Consider the following 17,575-nt stretch of genomic DNA (forward strand, 5'->3'; position numbering starts at 1 on the left):
GAATTTCAGAAAAAATAAACAATAGGAAATCACTAGTTAATAGATTACATACTGTTATCTTATAAATAGTTGTTCAAGTTACAAAATTAAAGCATATAAAGTGGACTTTCAAACAGTGAGACTGCAAACAGTTTTGTTATGAACAGATTTTTTAAAATTGGGCCATCTTATTGTTGAGCTGTAAGAGAATAAGAGTGACTCACGCATTTCTGTGTGATCTGAATTGTCAGATATTTTCTCCATTGTGTTGCTTTTTGTTTGTTTTCTTAATGATTAATTTGGGAAGCAAAAGTTTTTAATTTTGATGAAGTCCAGTTTATCAATTATTTTCTTTCAAGGTTTGTATATTTTGGGATCTTGGAAGAACTGTAACTTAAATGTAACTTAAAGTCACAAAAAATATTTTTTTATTTTCAAGAAGTTTTATGATTTGTAATTGATTTTCAATTAATTTTTGTGTATGTTAAGAGGTAAGAGCTAAGGTTTATTTTTTCCCTATATGAATATGTCTTACAGCACCACTTTTTGAAAAGATTATTCTTTCCTTATTCCCTCTAGTAAAAAATAAATCACTTAGAGATGTATGTATGTGTGGGTCTATTTCTGAACTCTTACACTGATTTTTAAGTATTTCTCCTGCAATTTTATTTGTTTTGCTACATAGTTTGAAACTCTATTCTTTTTTTTTTTTGTTTTTGTCTTTTTGAGATAGGGTCTCACTATGTAGTTCAAGCTGGCCCTGGGCTCACTTCTATCCTAGGATGATCTCAAATTTATAACGATCCTCCTGCTGCACCCTCCTGAGAGCTGGGATTACAGGCGTGTGCCACTGGCTTGAAACTCTGTTTTAAGCACAGAAACATTTTAAGTTACTAGGTCTTCTTTATAAATTTGTCCCTTTATTAATATAAACTGACTTTTTAAAAATCTGACTTTCTTTATCCCTGGGGATAAGCTTTGTCTAAAATTCGGTGCTTTTTTGGTACCATGAATCAAAATTAGGACCTTGTGCTTGCTAGACAGGCATTGTGGCACTGAGCTGTATCTCCAGCCCCAAAAGTCAGCTTCCTTTTGACTACTGTTAGCATATCTTTTTTCATCCTTTTAATTGTATTTGTTTGTTTATTTTTCAAGCAGGGCCTCACTGTGTAATCCAGACTGCCCTGGAACGCAGCTTGTAACCCAGGATACCTCAACCTTGGCCTCTTTTCACTTAAGCCTCTTGGGTGCTGAGATTGCCTTTCTGCTCTACCATGCTTGGCTCATCTTTTTATCTTTAACTTACTTGCAGTTTTAAGTTTAAAATGTGTTTCTTACGAGCAATATCTAGTTTTAGTTTTTTAATACACTGTGTCAATCTACTTTGTTGGAAAATTTAGAACATTTACTTTTAGTGAAGTTATCAGTAGGTGATTCAGACTTACTGACACTTATGAGGAACACACACACACACACACACACACACACACACACCCTGTCCTTTGTTCCTTAGCTACAGACTGACCTCTGCTCTCCTGTATGTTGCTCAGGCCCAGGGCCCCAGACACTGACTCTGTCCTTGAGCCTTCAGGTTGTCTCTGTGTGGCCCGCCTGTAGCTTTCCATACACCTTCAAATCGAGTGTTGGATGTCCTTCTCCTCTTTTTATGGTTTTTGTGTTTAATCAACACAGAGAGTTACGAGAGTTAATATACTAAATGGGGAAATGTCTGAATTTTAAAGATTAGTTAGACTCATAATCTGTGTTTCCTCATTCCTTGCTCAATGAGAGAGCCACCAGGTGCCTCTCTGGCCTTTTCCTTTTTCTTTCTTAATTCACTCCCACCGTCACAGGCTTTACTTACAAGTTTATCTGGGCCTAAAGAATTTGTTAGCAAAGCAGAGAGATGGTTTTCCTTTATCTCAAGAGGAGCCGGAAGTGGTGATGCACACCTGTCATCCCAGCACTCGAGAGGCAGAGGCAGGAGGATCACTGCAATTTCGAGGTCAGCCTGAGCTACAAAGTGAGTTCAAGGCCAGCCTATGCTGCGTAGTGAGACTTTGTCTCAAAAAGACAGAAAGAGAAAAAAAGTGAAACCTCAAGAAAACCGTTTTAAATTCTAATGACTTCCAGGCAAGAGGGGAAGGTATGGATTTCCAGCTCTGTGGGATTGCAGCCCACGTTGGAATGATGGTCTCTGTCCTCCTGGACTGAGATTGTGACTTTCTTTTGCTCATGGTATCTGCTTTTAGCACAATTTCTGGCTCTTAGCTTTCTTTAGTTAATGTACCCAAATAACTGTGTGGATCATTTCTGTTTCTATAATCAGATTATTGCCAGAGGACTGCTTGATATCTTCTGGGACTTCAGTGACAATGAAGAAGACTTCTTAAGAGTAATAGAGATTGTAGGCAGATTGTCAGAAGATGCAGGCTTGTATAATTACTATGTAATTTTAGTTTTTACTTGTACATTTCTAAAAAAAATTGTATATAATCAGTAGTAAACTTAAAGAACTTGTTTATTAATCTACCAACTTTAAGCAATATCTGACCATAAATGGGGTTTTGTCATGAAGAATGGGCATCTTATTTTAAAATGACTAAATTGTTTCTTTTTTTTTTTTTTTTTTTTAAGAAAATTAGGATGACTAATGGCTACAAATGTCATTTGCCCTGGCAGTTAGGCCTTTTGTATTTCCTGAATTTTGCCAGACTATTGGTTGCTAAGAAATACCCAATCAAAAGAGGTGCTTTGGATTAGAACAATCCCAGTCATTAGTTTCTCTCACCTATGATCTCTGTGGGCTAATCTTGATTTTTCTTTCTCTTTCTACTTCTCCATGATTGCTATTCTGGAAGAAAAGCACATCGCTGTACAGCAGACACAATGGCATTGTCGCCCCCACCCCCAGCACTGTAAGATGCATGAGTAGTGGGTTGCTCACACTGGTAGCTGCTCTGCAGCCCCTTCCCTGGATTCATAATGAATGGCCAGCTGTTTCAGAAAGTTTTGGGGATCATAGGCCTTAGATTTTGAGGATTTTAACTGAAAATAGAAAAATAAGCCTTCCATATAGTTCCCATATTAGTTTAAAACATTCATATGAAGATGACACAACACTTTAAAAAGACCCAAGTGGATGTTTTGAGTCTTTAAATGGATTCTCTTTGTAAATGAATCACCATTTACAGTGCTTCAGCAATTATATATTTGTGTTAACTTTAATGTGGTATATTGGAGCTAGAGCTGCTTTTTTGTTTAATGCTTTGCCTTAGAAATAATTGGGGTGTGTGGATTATGGGGGAGTGCATTTATGAAAGAATTATTTATAATGTATACATCCTGCCTGGAATTTAAATAAGCACAATCCATAGGTCTCACATGGAAGCCATTAGTTGTAATAGCTTTTGGACGCTGGCCCAGCATGCAGACTTTTTGCTCCTTCCTCGATTTATATATGGCTCATTCTAATAGAGTTGTCATTCTTCCTTTTTATGTTTTATATTGCTGTATAGCTTATTAGCTTTTTAAGCCTGTCTGTAGCATAAATACTCTAAATGGGAAATGATTTTTAAACTGCATTTGTCTAATTTCCTTGATGAAGTATTTTAGTAAGAAAAGCTAGAAACTATCAGTATATATTATATAGGAGGCTTGGCTTATTCTTAACATATATCTTTCTCTGATTTCTCTTGCTCTGGAGCCCACAGTGCGGACTGAGCTGTTGGAACAGATTCCTCCAATTGCTACTTTTTTACGAGAAAACAGACCAGATTTTCCCGCGGTGTTTTCTGAATATTTTGTACCTGTGGTAGTGAGGGGCCTTACAGATCCAGATAATCAGGTTTGAAAATTGTCACCTGAAGTGCTTTATACTTGTTCAGAATGCATGAGGCTCTGGGTTCAATCCTCAGTACTGGAAAAGAAAAAAAAAAAAAGAGAAAAGAAAAGGATGCTTTAGCAAATTTTCTTCAGTCTTAGTTTAGCTGATACTCATAAGTTAAACACACTTTTACCATTAATTGATTCAGGGACTAAAGGTCTGTTTGTGCCCAGCTCCTGCCCTCATACGGGGAGCTGGGCAGCGCTCTTCCTTATGGGTGCAAGATTTCTTGTTTTCTTTAATTTTTTTATTTTTGAGGGGGTTTTTGAGACAGGGTCTCACTGTGTAGTTCCAGCTAGCCTTGACCTCACTGTGTAGCTCAGGCTGGCCTAGAACTCACAGCGATCTACCTGCCTCAGCCTGTTGAGTGCTGGGATTATCGGCATGTACCACCATGCCTGGCCTCTTTAATTTTATATCATGGATAATTTCTAACATGCGTAGCAGTAGAGATATTAAGATGGATGATCACGTACCCTTATCACTTCCGTGATCATTAACATTTGACCAGTGGTTTTTATCTTACCTAGATAAAATCTAGCACAGATAAAAGCTATTCCTAGAATCTCTGTCACTTTCATTGTAAATACTTTAATATGGTTCTCTAAAAAACACAGACTTATTTTTAAAATTGTGATGCTATTAGTATAATTATAAGAAATACCAACAGTTATTTAATATCATCTAATATCTAGTCATTGGTCCAATTGTCTCAGTTTTCTCATAAATGTATTTCCTGCAGATGACCTGTTCAAATTAGAATACAAAGGAAGTTCACAGGTTGAATTTGTTTAATGTGTGAATCTCTTAAATCCTTTTGATGAATAAATTGCTCCAGCGTTGGCCAGTGGAAGCCCTTCAGATTGGCTCGAGAACCTTGTGACAAGACTTGAGTAGACTTTGGTAGTGCAGTTTACCCAGAGTTGACCATTTCTCCAAGGGACTCAGGTTCTTTTATAGAGAAAATTATAGGAAATCAGAACATAGGTACTGGGTATGCTCATAGCTATAGCAGCAAGATTGCTTCTGGTATCAGAGCAGTTTCTTTTCTTAAATAAAATGCCTCATGAATTTATATTGGTATTTGCAACTCAGATTTAAGATTATTTGACTTTTACTTAACTGCCTTGATTTTATAATTGTATTGTTTTTTTATGAAATGATACATAATATAAATGTGTTATCACATGGTAAAAATATTGTTACTTAATGACATGAACATGTGTGTAGATTCAAAATAAAAATGCTAGTGTTATTACTAGCAATGTAATAGGATTACTGAATATAGTTTAAGATTTCTTTGGAGTTCTTTTTGTCTTTAGGCCACTACCACTAGAGACACACATTCACATTTATATTTCTGTGCTTAAAAGCTTAAAATCATTTGCATTACCCTTCTCTTTGCAGTTAAGTCTCCAGCTTCATGCAGTTATGTTTCTTTATTTGTTTGTTATTGTGTGCTGTGTGTGTGTGTATGTGTATGTGTGTGTGTGTGTGTGTGTGTGTGTGTGTTCTGAGCTAAGGTCTTTGTTGCTCAGGCTGATGTTGACCTCCTGGGCTCATGCGAGGCTGTTTCTCCAGCCTCAGCATTCTGAGGAGCGGGGACTGCAGGCAAGTGCCACTCTGTTTATTTTCAAGAGTGTTTGTTTATTTTGATAATAGCTTTAGATTTTATGTTTTGATTTAGTGTTACTTAAAGTATCTCCCTAGTTCCTAGAGTCGAATTCGTTTGGAGAAGTCTGACTTCATCTCCTGTTCCTCTGACCTGCTCTGAGGTGCGGGCTTATTCTCCTCCGACTGTTCTCGAAACGTTCCCGTGCTCCTTTCCCCGGTGCATGATGCTGCGCCCCTTTGCTGCTCTTCCCTGATTTCCCCTGTCAGGTGTACCCCGAGAGCCAAGCCACAGCCATCTTGGGAGCTTTGTTTGCCCTCCGCACCCACAGTGTCATATTCGATGGGGACAGAGCGGAAGTTTATTGAACACTGGTGTTCTCTCTAGTCCTTCGCCTCTGTGAAATTTCTACAAGGAGTAGCGCTGCAAGATTTCTATTTGTGTCGGTGATTTTGAGGATGGCTTCCCCCAAAGGGTAAACGTACCTGATGTTCAATGAAATGGCATACTTACATTATTTTCAAGAAATTCTAAATTTTTAGTTTGTATTTCTTCCTTGATCCAAGGTTTTTTTTTTCTTTTGTCTTTTTTAAAGGGCCAGGTACTCATTTTTAATTGTTAAACTGTGTGACAAGATTAAGTGGAGTTTTCTTTCTTTCTTTCTTTCTTTTGGGGGGGCCAGGGATTGAACTCAGGGCCTCACGCTTGCCAGGCAGGTGCTTATGCCGCTGAGCTAAACCCCTGGCCCCCTAAGTGGAGTTTTCAAATAAGGAAAAAGTTATCCTATTTCCACTCAGCTAGCGTGAGTGTTTTGATTATTTTTACATTTTCCTCTCTAGGTGCTTGCATTTTCCCACACGTTTCTAATCATCATGTGATGCAATTTCTTCCATTCATTCATTTACTCTGACCGTGTCTGAGTGCCCATTAGGAGCCAAGCCTGCGCTTTGTGCCTGGGGATAAAGAGATGAGGAGGACAGACCTTTTGACCTTATCTCTGGGCTACAGATATTTTCCTCTGTTTCTTCATAATCTTTATCTCTTAACTGTGTTGAATGCTTAGTTTTTTTCATTGTACATAACAGTGAACGTTGTAAAGATTACAATTTTGTTCTATTGAGTTTTCTGTTTCCTTCAGAGACATCCTCCCACCCCCCAGGGGATCAAACTCAGGACCTTGTGCTTACCAGGCAAGTGCTTGAGCCGTTGAGCTAACTCCTGGGACCTTTTGTTTTGTTTTGTTTTGTCTTGTCTGAGACAGTGTCTCTGTATTGTGCAGGCTGGCCTTTAACTTGCTTATGGAGCCCAGACCGACCCCAGACTCACAGCCATCATCCTGCCTCAGCCTCCGGGAGTGCTGGGATTACAGAAATGTGCCACAGCACATCCTGGAAAATGAGATTATACTGGGTTAGGAGATTGGTATTTTGTGTGGTATTTGTCTTCTGTCATTGCCTCATACTGTGTTCTGGAAGGGTAGACCGTAAGTGTAGTTGGATTCTAGCATCTCAAGTGGTGCCTGACACCTGCTTTGTCTTTCTGAAGAGGCCCATCAGCAGGCACGGCTGGTCTCCTGCTTCTCCCCTTCAGCCGTCACGTCACCTGCCGCCTGTCACTGTCCAGCCCTCAGCCCTGCTGGGATCTGTTCCTTTCAACCTGCCTGCTCCCCTATGTCCGCCCCTCCGTTGGTTTCTCCTCGCGTTAGTGGGTGTCAGCCTTTGGAGATGTCTGTGGTGGGCCCTGGCAGTGCCCTGCAGTCCCCGTGGCTTGTGGAGACTTGCGTTGCTCGGATGTGGTGGTGGGTTTGCTCTCAGGCCAGCCTGTTCATCAGCAGGTATTTGTCATGGCTGCTGAACATCCATCACTCAGGTGAGGAGACCCAGTGGCAACACCAGGATGACACCCATATTCTTGTGAAGACTGCTGCCGCCACTCACAGCCACAGTGTTCGGGAGTCATCTCCCGGGAGGCACACTTTCCTCCAGAACTGGTGTGAATGGTGTCCTGTCCCCTTTCTGCCACCCTGGGAAGTATGGTGAATGGTACTTATTAATTCGTCTCGCAGAGGTGCAGAAATGGTGCAGGGTGCTGTTGCGGGGTGGCTGTCTGGAAAGGAGCCTTGATGGATATTGGTGCTGGTTTCTGAGGTTTTTTTTTGTCTGTTTTGGAAGCATGGAGGCTCTTCTGCATACTGGAACCATAAACTTTCCTCTCATTCTCGAATTTGGGCACCTGACTAAAGGATCAGGTCTGACTTTCTGGACCTCTGTGATTTAGTAGAGGGCCTGATGTCCGGTGGCATCTTAGTAACATTCCTGGGTCTAGATCAGCAGTACACTCTCCCTTCCGTCCGTGAGCAGCTTCCTCAGCACTCTGAGCTGCTGCGCTCTGGCTCAGTCAGGTGCCATCTTGGGTTGGACGTCTTCATGTTCACCCTCTTGTCCTGTCTCCCTGCTCACATCTGGCTTGTTTTACACCTGTCCCATTGCCCTGTCTGTCTCCATGATGATCTTGCTCCCATCTCCTTCCTCTCTGCTTCCAGGCCTCAGTCCAGGATGCTCCGCATCCTGCGACGCCTCCATTCCCTCTGGAAGGCGCTGTGTTGCAGCCTCCCCCGAGCCTCTGCCTGCCCCACTGTAGGCTCCCACGCCTGCCTTGGCGCCCACAGGCCACGTTAGGTGTCTGGCATGGACTTGACTGTGCTGCTCCCTGGAAAATCCAGTGCTTTTGATTTTTAAAAAATTAGTTTCAATTTTTAAAATACCTTGAAATACTTAACCGCAGAAGAGAAGCCTGGGTGATGAGCGCTCATATACATACCACTTACATCCAACTGATGTTCACGTTTTGCAGTTTTTCTTGGCTCCTTTTGTTTTTGATTTGGAGATCACAGCTGTGGTTGCAAGTGCCCTGCATCCTTCCCCTTCCATAGGAAACCGCCGTCCCTTACCTCTAGGGTTTCATAGTCACCCTGCTTGTGATGGTGGCCTTGAGGAAGATCTTCTCATTTTGGGTCCTTCGACACCTTCCATAAATGGTGTTGGACTGAGCCTTGCACCTGCCAGTTGCTGTCTTCTTCTCTGTTTTAGGTCCATCAGCATTGATCTGGACAGCTCTTGGCCATTCATTTTAAATGTTTTATGGCAGTGTGTTTATATTTTCCCCAAGATTTATTTATCTACACAGTGACTTCTTTTTTTTTTTTCTTTGCTTGGTGCATGTGTTCCATTTGTCACTGTTAGCAACTGTTGAGTTCTTAAAGTTACTGGGCTCCCACACCCTGGGCCGTGGGAGGAAGAGGTGGCTGAACAGCTCCCAGTCCTCCTGGGGCCCTGCACTGCAATCCTGGCAATACTGTCTCCCTTAGAGAGTGCCTTTAATGACAATAATAGTCAGCATGCATTTTGGCATCCGGTGTCCCAAGCCCTGGTCTTGGTCCTTCATGCCTGTTTAAATCCTTTTATTCCCCCAGCAACCCTGTGACGTCGGCAGCATTCTCTTTCAGCATTTTCTCCGTGTTTTCTCTCTCATCAGGACATAACCCACCCAGCTCAACTTGGATGACCTCAGAATCCTTCATTTAATCACATCAGCAAAGACCCTTTTCCAGACAAGGTCACTGGGTCACTTTCTGTCTCTGTGACAAAACACCTGAGATAGTCTTTTAAGGAGGAAAGGTTTATAGGTTTATTTTGGCTCGTGATTTCAGCAGTGTTAGTCCATGGTTGGTTGGCATGGTTGATTTGGAGCCTGTAGTGAGGCAGGACATTTATGATGGATCCTGTGGTACAACAAAATTGTGAACCTTGCAGCCATCAGCAAAAAGAGACCAAGACCAGTGTCCCTGGGTCCCCTTCTAGGGCACATCCTCAGGGATGTAACTCCTTTCCATTAGGTCTCACCACTACCTCCTAGTCGTGCCACAAGCTGGAGCCAGGCCTTCCACACACGGGCCTTTGGGGATTCCAAGATCCAGACTGTGACAGTCCTCCCTGTAGATGCCAGGGATCGGACTGAACTCTCTTCTGGGGAGTCATTACTGTTCTTGGCAAGTTCCTGTCTTGACAGCCGACCTCAGGCCCACTATTCAGGTCCTTCCCTTCCCTCCTTGGCATGACCCTGCGTTTATCCCTTTCCCTCTGTCCATGCCGCAAGGCAGTGGTGGGTTTGTCTCTTGCCTGTGATCTTCTTGTGGTCTTGGTTCTTGACATGCCAGAACCACAGCCGGGGTCTGGCACCTCAGAGTCCTTGTGGAGGTCTGTTCTCCTCTAGTTGCAGCCCCCTGTTGTCTCCTCCACTGGGCATCACCTTTCCTCGTCGGGCGGCAGCCTGAGCCCCATCCTTCCCAGCAGGACAGTCGCAGTTACTGCCTTGCTGCGTTTAGTCTTCCACTGTGTGGCCTCCAGTTCTGTCAGAACACTGCTGTCAGAGTGATCTTCTTGAAGCACTTTGCCTCCATCTCTGCTGAGAAGCATCAGGGCACATTGCGTCTGGCAGCAGTGTCACAGGCCTGTCCTCTTATAACCCGCTATCAACTAATCACCTGTCACTCTGTCTTTGTACTTTGGGGCCTGTTGCTCTTTTTTCCTCCTCATCATAGTGATAGATTATCATTTTTTCTGTACATGGGAATACATATGCTTCCCTTTCCCTAAAGACAGGACTCTAGCTTTATTGGTGTCTCTGAGCTTTGGTGCTTGCTTGCTTTGGGCCAGGGGCAAAGGGCAGGAGTTCCTCGTCTTCTGTTAGCCAGGCAGTCTCCGTTAGGCCCTCCCCTGCACGAGCTACGATTCATGCCTCGGGCGTGCAGACCAGGGTTCACTAGGAGCAGGGCGAGGATGCCGTGTTTTCCAGTCCTACCCTGTGGAGGAAAGAAGGCTGTTTGTTAGGTCATCCATTTGTTCTACAATCCTAAGAAGAAGAAAAACTTTGACCTTCCTGCTACCAGGTCCTAAGGGTGTGCTGAAGGACAAGGACAAGTCGACATGGTACCTGCCCTCTGAGTTCCCTCTGCACTGGGCAAGGCAGGCGGCAATTATGACTCACACAGGAAAGAAGTTTGTGTGCGTGTGCGTGTGTTTGTGTGTGTGTGTGTGTGTGTGTGTGTGTGTGTGTGTGTGTATGCAGAGAAGTCTGGGATCTGAGCTATGGAGAAAAAGTACAGGGCCCTCTTCTGAGTATAAATTGAGAGCTTGAATGGGTTTTGGGGTGACAGGGGCTTTGGGCTGAGAGCAGAGTAATGAGAGAATGAGTTAGACCTCACGGGCCTCAGGAAGAGGAAGCCAAAGGCAGGAAGACCAAGTGGCTGGCACTCGATTCGGGGAAGGACGGAGGGTTGGCTCGGGAGTTCAGTCTTGATCCTGAGAGCACTTCTCATTTTGTGTTTTACTTTTTGTCTTTTCTCCCCTCTGCTAGGTTAGAAAATTTAGTCAGGAAGTACTTTTGATCCTTCTGGAACAGCAGCTGATTTTCCAGAATGATACTGAACACAGAGTGTGTCCGATCCTGCTGGAGCTGTCTGGCCCGGAGAGGGATGATGAGTGCAGAACGGAAGCCGTGAGTGTGGGTCTGTTTGGGAATCACGGTCAGCACCCGCTGGGACTGTCCTAGCTGCTGGCTATGCATGGATTGAAGTATCACATGCATGCAGTTTGGGCCAGGGACTTGACCTAGGTCAGAGAAAGCTAACGGACCCTGTTTTAGGAGGACCCTGTTTTGGGAGCACTGGTTGTTTTAAGAAGGTGAGGCTCAGGAAATCACAGTAATGTGGGCACGGCCGAGGCAGCTGGCCTGGGCGCTGCTGGTGAGATGCCAAGGCTGACAGGAAAGGCCTGGAGCTTGCTTGTTCTCAAAGTAAGGCACCTAATACAGTATGTGAGATCATTTCAGGTCAATTAAGAAAGTTGGATAGACCCATGCATCTGTTTTATAAATTAGAAGAGTAGAGTAGTTTTGTAAATTAGTAAGAAAAGGCATGGTAAAGAGTGCAGATAATGGCAAGGTGTTTACAGACATCTAAGGAAAGTTTAGAGCGGTGATGGCAAACGGTTCAGAGCCTTTGGGGCTACAGGCAGCCCACTGTGGCACCTGTGCCGCTAGGCTCGCCACCACTGATGTAGTGTTTGTGTTCATATCAATTAAAGATACCCAGGAAGGGACTATTATAGCTCGCTGCATGTCTTCTATCTTTATGGGTTCTTTGTTTCTTTGTTTTTGAGACAGGGTCTTACTATGTAGTGCAGGCTGACCTTGAACTCACTATGCAGGTGAGACTGGCCTTGGACTTGCAGCAGTCCTCCTGCCTCAGCCTCCCTATTGGGATTCAGGCCTGCACTACCATGCCTGGCTGTACATTTAGAGCTAACAGTTGGTATCCTTGGATGTGTGAGCTTCTGTTCTCACTGCCGCATGAGTGTGCATTCAGGACTTCCGACTCGTGGCGGATGAACTGTTGCTGGCTTTTACCGCCCGTGGGCCAAATGCTTGGCCTGTCCTTGTGTTTTTTTCCCCTCTGTGGTTGGATAGAAGGCCATTGTGAGCCTTTTGTTCTTAACTTCTTGAAGTGACCCTTTCTGTCTGCATCATGGAAATGCATGGCTTCAGGATTATTCCAGTGTTTTAGGAAGAATTTGAACATAAGGATTTTAAAACCATAAGCTTGGATTGTGAATACAGTAAAAGATAGAAGATAGTTGTTTTCTTGTTTGGAAAAGAATGATGTTAGAGAAAGGAATTATTTTCTGTTCCTAAGTACAAGAACACTATATGCTGTGGAGCTAAAATATTGTATTGCACCATCAGAACATTTGGCAATTATTCTTTATTTATGTAAAAGTTTTCTTCAGCTATGTGTTAAAGGTCTGGCTTTTTAAACTAATTTAATTTTTTGCATATTCCGTAGGTTTGTAAGATGAATCAGGCTGAAGAATAATTGATTATTAAAATTCAAATTCTCCAGGGTTCTTTTATAAATTTCAAGTTTCTCTACAAGAAATTAAATTTATTTTGCAAAATGAACCTGGATAATAGCATTTAGCTGGGATATTTGGCAGTTGAGTAGTGAACTTTGCCAACTGGATCATCTTTTTCATTTGGAAGTTAGGTGAGTTTCCAAGGTTATGACTGATAACCAAAAACCTTATCCCTAAAGACTAATAATACATGAAAAATAATGCTGAAGGTATTTTTGCATGATTTTTGTTTGTTTTGTTTCCAAATGATTCATTCTTGTCAGCAATATTTTTCTTTTTTGGTAGAAATATTTGGAAAATATAATGAGCCTTCCAGAAGCTTATCTCCACAAATCACTTGCAGAACAAATTAGTTCACATAAATTTTGTGTTTTATTCAGAGTGAGTTGCTGGTGTTATGTTTGATGTATAAACTTTCAGATGAGGTTGCAAGAAAGGAGGTGGCCTTGAACCCCCTGCAGGGCACTCCAGGCCAAGTATGCCTCTTTGTTCCCCCAAGCTTCTCAAGGGCCTGTCTTTCTCTTCCCCTGGGCCCCTAATGGGAACAAGATGCGAGGCATTTTGTCTAGCCTATGTGCATTGTGGTCCATTTCTTTTCCCCAGAGCCTGGAGACCAAAGCTGTCAGAGGAGACACAGCCTTTGGGCTTAGGGAGCTACAGAGCCCAGACGGACTGACATCTTTTCAGAGGGGCAGTGACCATGTGGGTAGCATGTGGGTTTCACTCTTCAAGTACCACAGTGTGTTTTGTAGGATTTCTGGTAAGACAGTGCTCCCATTCAGTTGGTCTGTGAGTGATGCCCTGTGGAAGCAGTGTGTGTTTGTCAGCTGGTGACTTGGGGAGCTGTCAGCCTAAGGGTTGACGGAAGTATTGAAAGTGACAGATTGGGCTAGGCTAATGTCCTCTGGATCTAGGCCTGGCATCGTGTTTTCTGCCTCCCTCCCTGTTTCTTACCCCCTTCCCTTGCCCTTTTCTGTAGTGGTGGGATTGCAGGCATGTGCCACCATACCTGGCTAAGGCTCTCTTTGAAGCCATATTGGGTGGAGGTGCAGAATATACATAAACACACACTCACTCTGCTGCTCTGGAGCGATGGCTCCTTGCTTCTGGGGATACTACATGTCATGTGGACAGAATGTATGTCTGCCCTAGGCTTTTGATTCTTACTAGGCGTTATAGTCAGTTGATTGTGATGCTACAAACTTGGATGCATATGTTATTGGGACGGTCAGATAGCACAGTTTACATGCTAGATTCCTGGATTCTTCTATGCTTGTGCATTTTCCTTTATGAAATCTGTATGATACTCCAAGCCATGTTCATGACTCTCCTTTATGCAGTCATCAGGGTTGGTGCATATTTCTCTCCTGTCACTTAGCAATTGAGTTGTGAAGTTGTTGACTTCTCCCCTGAGGCAGCGAGTTCTTTAAATTCGGGGCATGGCGTCTTTGCATCATCAGCACCCAGCACAGTGCCAGGCCCAGAGTCAGTACTGAATAAATGTTAGTTGTTGGGTGAATGGATTGGTAAAAACTGCAGGAGCTGTATCTTGTAATTATATCTAGACAGGATAAACAGGCCACTGGAGACCAATTATAATTCCTCTTGCTTGCAGGGAGGCCATTAGCATTCTGAGATTATAACTAATTGTCAGAAGCCTATTTTTCTCTCTCAACACGTTTTCACATTAAGGCTTCCTCATTTTGTGTCGTCATTCCTGTTTTTAAGCTCACTTTTATTTGTACATTTATTTAGAAAGAATGCTGTGGTTATTGTGCTATGAAGAATACTTGGCTCCAAGCAACTAAGTGAAGATCGCCTTCTATACAAGTGGTTCCCAGGGCCACAGGAATATAATTTCTTGTCACTTTGTGTACTGACTTAATGATTCTGCGTTTGTTTTATACTGTGTAGTAATAAGGTCATGTGGGCACAGCCGAAGGGGAGGAGTGGATGGAGATCCTGGGAACTCTTTAGTTGCCTGTTACCCTGGATACAGAAGCCGCACGCCTTCGTTTGTTGTGACAGTCACTTTGTACAACTCTGCTAAGCATCACATCAAAAATAGGCATTTCTTGAGTTCGAAGACACAGCCTTTTCTTTATTTATGTTATAGAGCTGGGTTCCTCTCTCCCACCCCACCCTGATTAGTGTTTTCTCCACTTTATCTGCTTGTGTGCAAATTCCAAATAGAGTGATGTCAGGGCTGGGGATTCAGCTCAGCGGCGTAAGTGTCTGCCTTGTAAGCAGGCAGTCGTGAGTTCGATCCCCCGTACCAATAAAAAGGAAAAAAAAACACACACACAAAAACAAATAGAGTGATGTGTAGATTGCCTACTTTTTACTGTGGAGTGGCAGTGCTGTGTACATTCTGAGAAAGAGACTTCAGAGGAAATCCCCTTGCACTTCCTTTTTCTAATTTTAGGGAGAGTAGGAGAGTTCTTTTGGATATTTTGGGGGTAACTTCATTTTGTTTTAATTTCAACTTTCAGAAAAGTTGCAGGAATAATAATAGGAACTCCAGACTACACTGTATCTAGCCTCTCTAGTAGGGTATATTTAGTTTCCTTTGTGATACTGTTTTCCTTTTCCGCCTCTGAGAGAGAAAGAGAGAGAGAGAGAGACAGAGAGAGAGAGAGAGAGACAGAGAGAGAGAGAGAGAGAGGGAGTTTTTTGCCTTTGAATCTTACGAGAGTAAGTTGGATGTCTTGTGTCTCTTTACATCTAAATACTTGAGTGTTTGTGCCCTGAAAACAAGGAAATTCTCTTGTACACAACCGCAGCACAACAATTAAAATCAGGAAGTTTAGTGTGGATACGGTGCTAATGTCTGTAATCCACGGTTTGGATTCAGATGTTACCACTTGTCAGGGAACAGGGTCAGACCCCTCATGCCATTGAGTTGTCCTATCTCCTTGATGTCCACTAACCTAGAACAGTTCTTGAGTCTTTAATTTTGTTGTAGTAACATGCTGAGAAGCTATACACCAGTTCTTATGTAGAATGTCTCCTGTTTGGTTTCGGTTGCTGCTTCCTCATGATAGGATCTGATTCTTCCTAGGAGGAAGACCGTGGAAGACAGTATTCTCAGTGTGTCAAGGCGGAAGGCACAGGACTTTTTTTGGTAACGTTAATTGTGATCACTTGATAAAGGTGACATCTGCCACGTTCTCCAGTAGGCTTGTTTGTTCCATCTGAAAGTGCTGAGGAAAGGCACTTGGAACTGTGTGAGTGTGCTTCTCCGCATTAACCCTTCCCCCTAAGCGACGGTGCCTGCTGAAGGTCCGAGCTGGCGTTGTCCTGGGAAGAACGCTCGGTCCCGTTTCCACTGTTTGCCTGCACTTTGGAGGATTTTCAAGCCTACATTCAGGAGGACTGTGGTAGGCAGTTTTTATTTCCTATTGTAGATTTGTCAAATTTTGGAATCATTATTATTCTGGCCTCAAAAAATAACTTGCGAAATATTCTTTCCCAGTCTGCTTTTTAAAAGATTTTGTTTAATATTGGAGTTATTTTTCTCATTAAATATTTAATTCACAATAAAAGCTCTGATTCAAGTGAGGTGGGTTTTTGATAGCATTCAATTTAAATTTAGGGCTTCATTTTTGTTCTCTCATCGACGTTGCTGGGTAAGTTGGATATTTTAGAGAATTTATTAATTTCATCTAGATTGTTAAATTTATTGGGTGAGAGTTGTTCACAGGAGCTCTTTATTATCCTGTAAGATCTGTAGTGTTAGCACCTTTGTTTGTGAGATTGGTAATTGGTGTGTTCTCTATTTTTCTATTTCTTGAACAGTCTTGGTAAGGATTTGTCAATTATATTAATATTTTCAAACCAATTTTTTGCTTTATTGATTTTCTTTGTTGGTTTAAGGATTGAAATATTTTTATTTTAGTTTCTCAGTGTGTGTGTGTGGTAGGTGATGTTTATGTTCCTTGCGGGAGGTTGACACGTGTAGGCAGCACATCTCAATCCCTTCTGTCGCCCTTTCTCCTCCCCACCTCCCCGCTCCACCTGCCTTTTGATCCCTTTTTTTTGTATATATCTGCAGTACACACTGTTTACATCCCGTCTGTGGAGCTGGCACATGTACGTGAAACGTAAATGTCTTTTCGTCACCCTGTATCCCACGCTCCCTCTCCTCTTCCTCCGTCTCGAGGTCCCCTTCACCTTAGAGAATGCTCAGTCCCCCGGCTTCCTGTGATCTCTTAGTTTGCTCTATATTTTTACTCTGAGTTTCTTGTATAAGAGAAATCATGTGATACGTAAGCTTGTGTAACTGATTTATTTCACTTGACTAAATTATTATCTCAAGTCCATTGATCTCCCTCCAAATGACTTGAGTCCTGCTTTACGGCACATGGAACGCTGCTGTGCATCAGTACCACATTTCCTTTATCCACTCATCTACTGATGGACGGACATATGGGCTGCTTTCAAGATGTAGCTCTTAGGAACTGTGCTGCCATAAATAATGTGGGTGTGTGTGTGTCACTGTAATAGGATTTCTTTAAGTCCTTTACGAAGATACCTGAAAGGTGAGTGGTTGGGTCAAATGAAATGTCTAGTTTTAGTTTTTGAAGGGATCTCCATAGTGACTCCCGTAGTAGTTACACCAGTCTATCTTCCTGCCAGCTATGTAGAAGAGTGTTCCTTTTACCCTGCAGCCTCTCCAGCATTTGTTACTTGGTTTCTTGATGGTACCCATTTTTTTTAGAGAAAAATGGAATCTCAGTGTTGTTTTAGTTTGCATTTATCTAATGACCAGTGAGGTTGAGCCTTTCTTCATGTATTTACTGGCCATTTGTACTACTTCTGTGAAGTGTCTATTCATTTTGCTTCCCCATTCTTTTGATTGGGCCTTTTATTTGGGGACACTCTTAATTTTTTTTTGCATTCTTTGTATATTCTAGATGGTGAGTCCCCTGAGGAATCACTGGCAAAAATTTTTTTTGCCCATTCTGTAGGTTGTTTTTCACTTGTTGATTGTCGCTAGGGTTTTTTTTTTTTTTTTTTTTTTTTTCTTGTATGGAAGCTTTTCGATTTAATATCATCTCATTTGTTGATTCTTGGAACTATTTCCTGTGCATCTAGGGTTTGGTTCAGAAAGTCCTTGCTTATGCC

General features: G+C 42.5%; 1 long non-coding RNA gene across 1 annotated transcript in view; it reads left to right on the plus strand.

Moving 5' to 3' along the window:
• The window catches only part of LOC100735786 (uncharacterized), a 76,777-nt gene that overhangs the window by 44,154 nt on the left and 15,048 nt on the right, over positions 1-17,575 (plus strand). The window contains exons 5-6 of the long non-coding RNA XR_010047283.1: positions 10,893-11,033; positions 15,510-15,828. This is a non-coding gene — a long non-coding RNA (uncharacterized LOC100735786). The remainder of the gene's footprint in view (positions 1-10,892; positions 11,034-15,509; positions 15,829-17,575) is intronic.

Source organism: Cavia porcellus, unplaced genomic scaffold, assembly GCF_034190915.1.
Source record: "Cavia porcellus strain 051 isolate PalLab524CR breed Dunkin Hartley unplaced genomic scaffold, mCavPor4.1 scaffold_5, whole genome shotgun sequence".
In the NCBI taxonomy this organism is placed as follows: domain Eukaryota; kingdom Metazoa; phylum Chordata; class Mammalia; order Rodentia; family Caviidae; genus Cavia; species Cavia porcellus.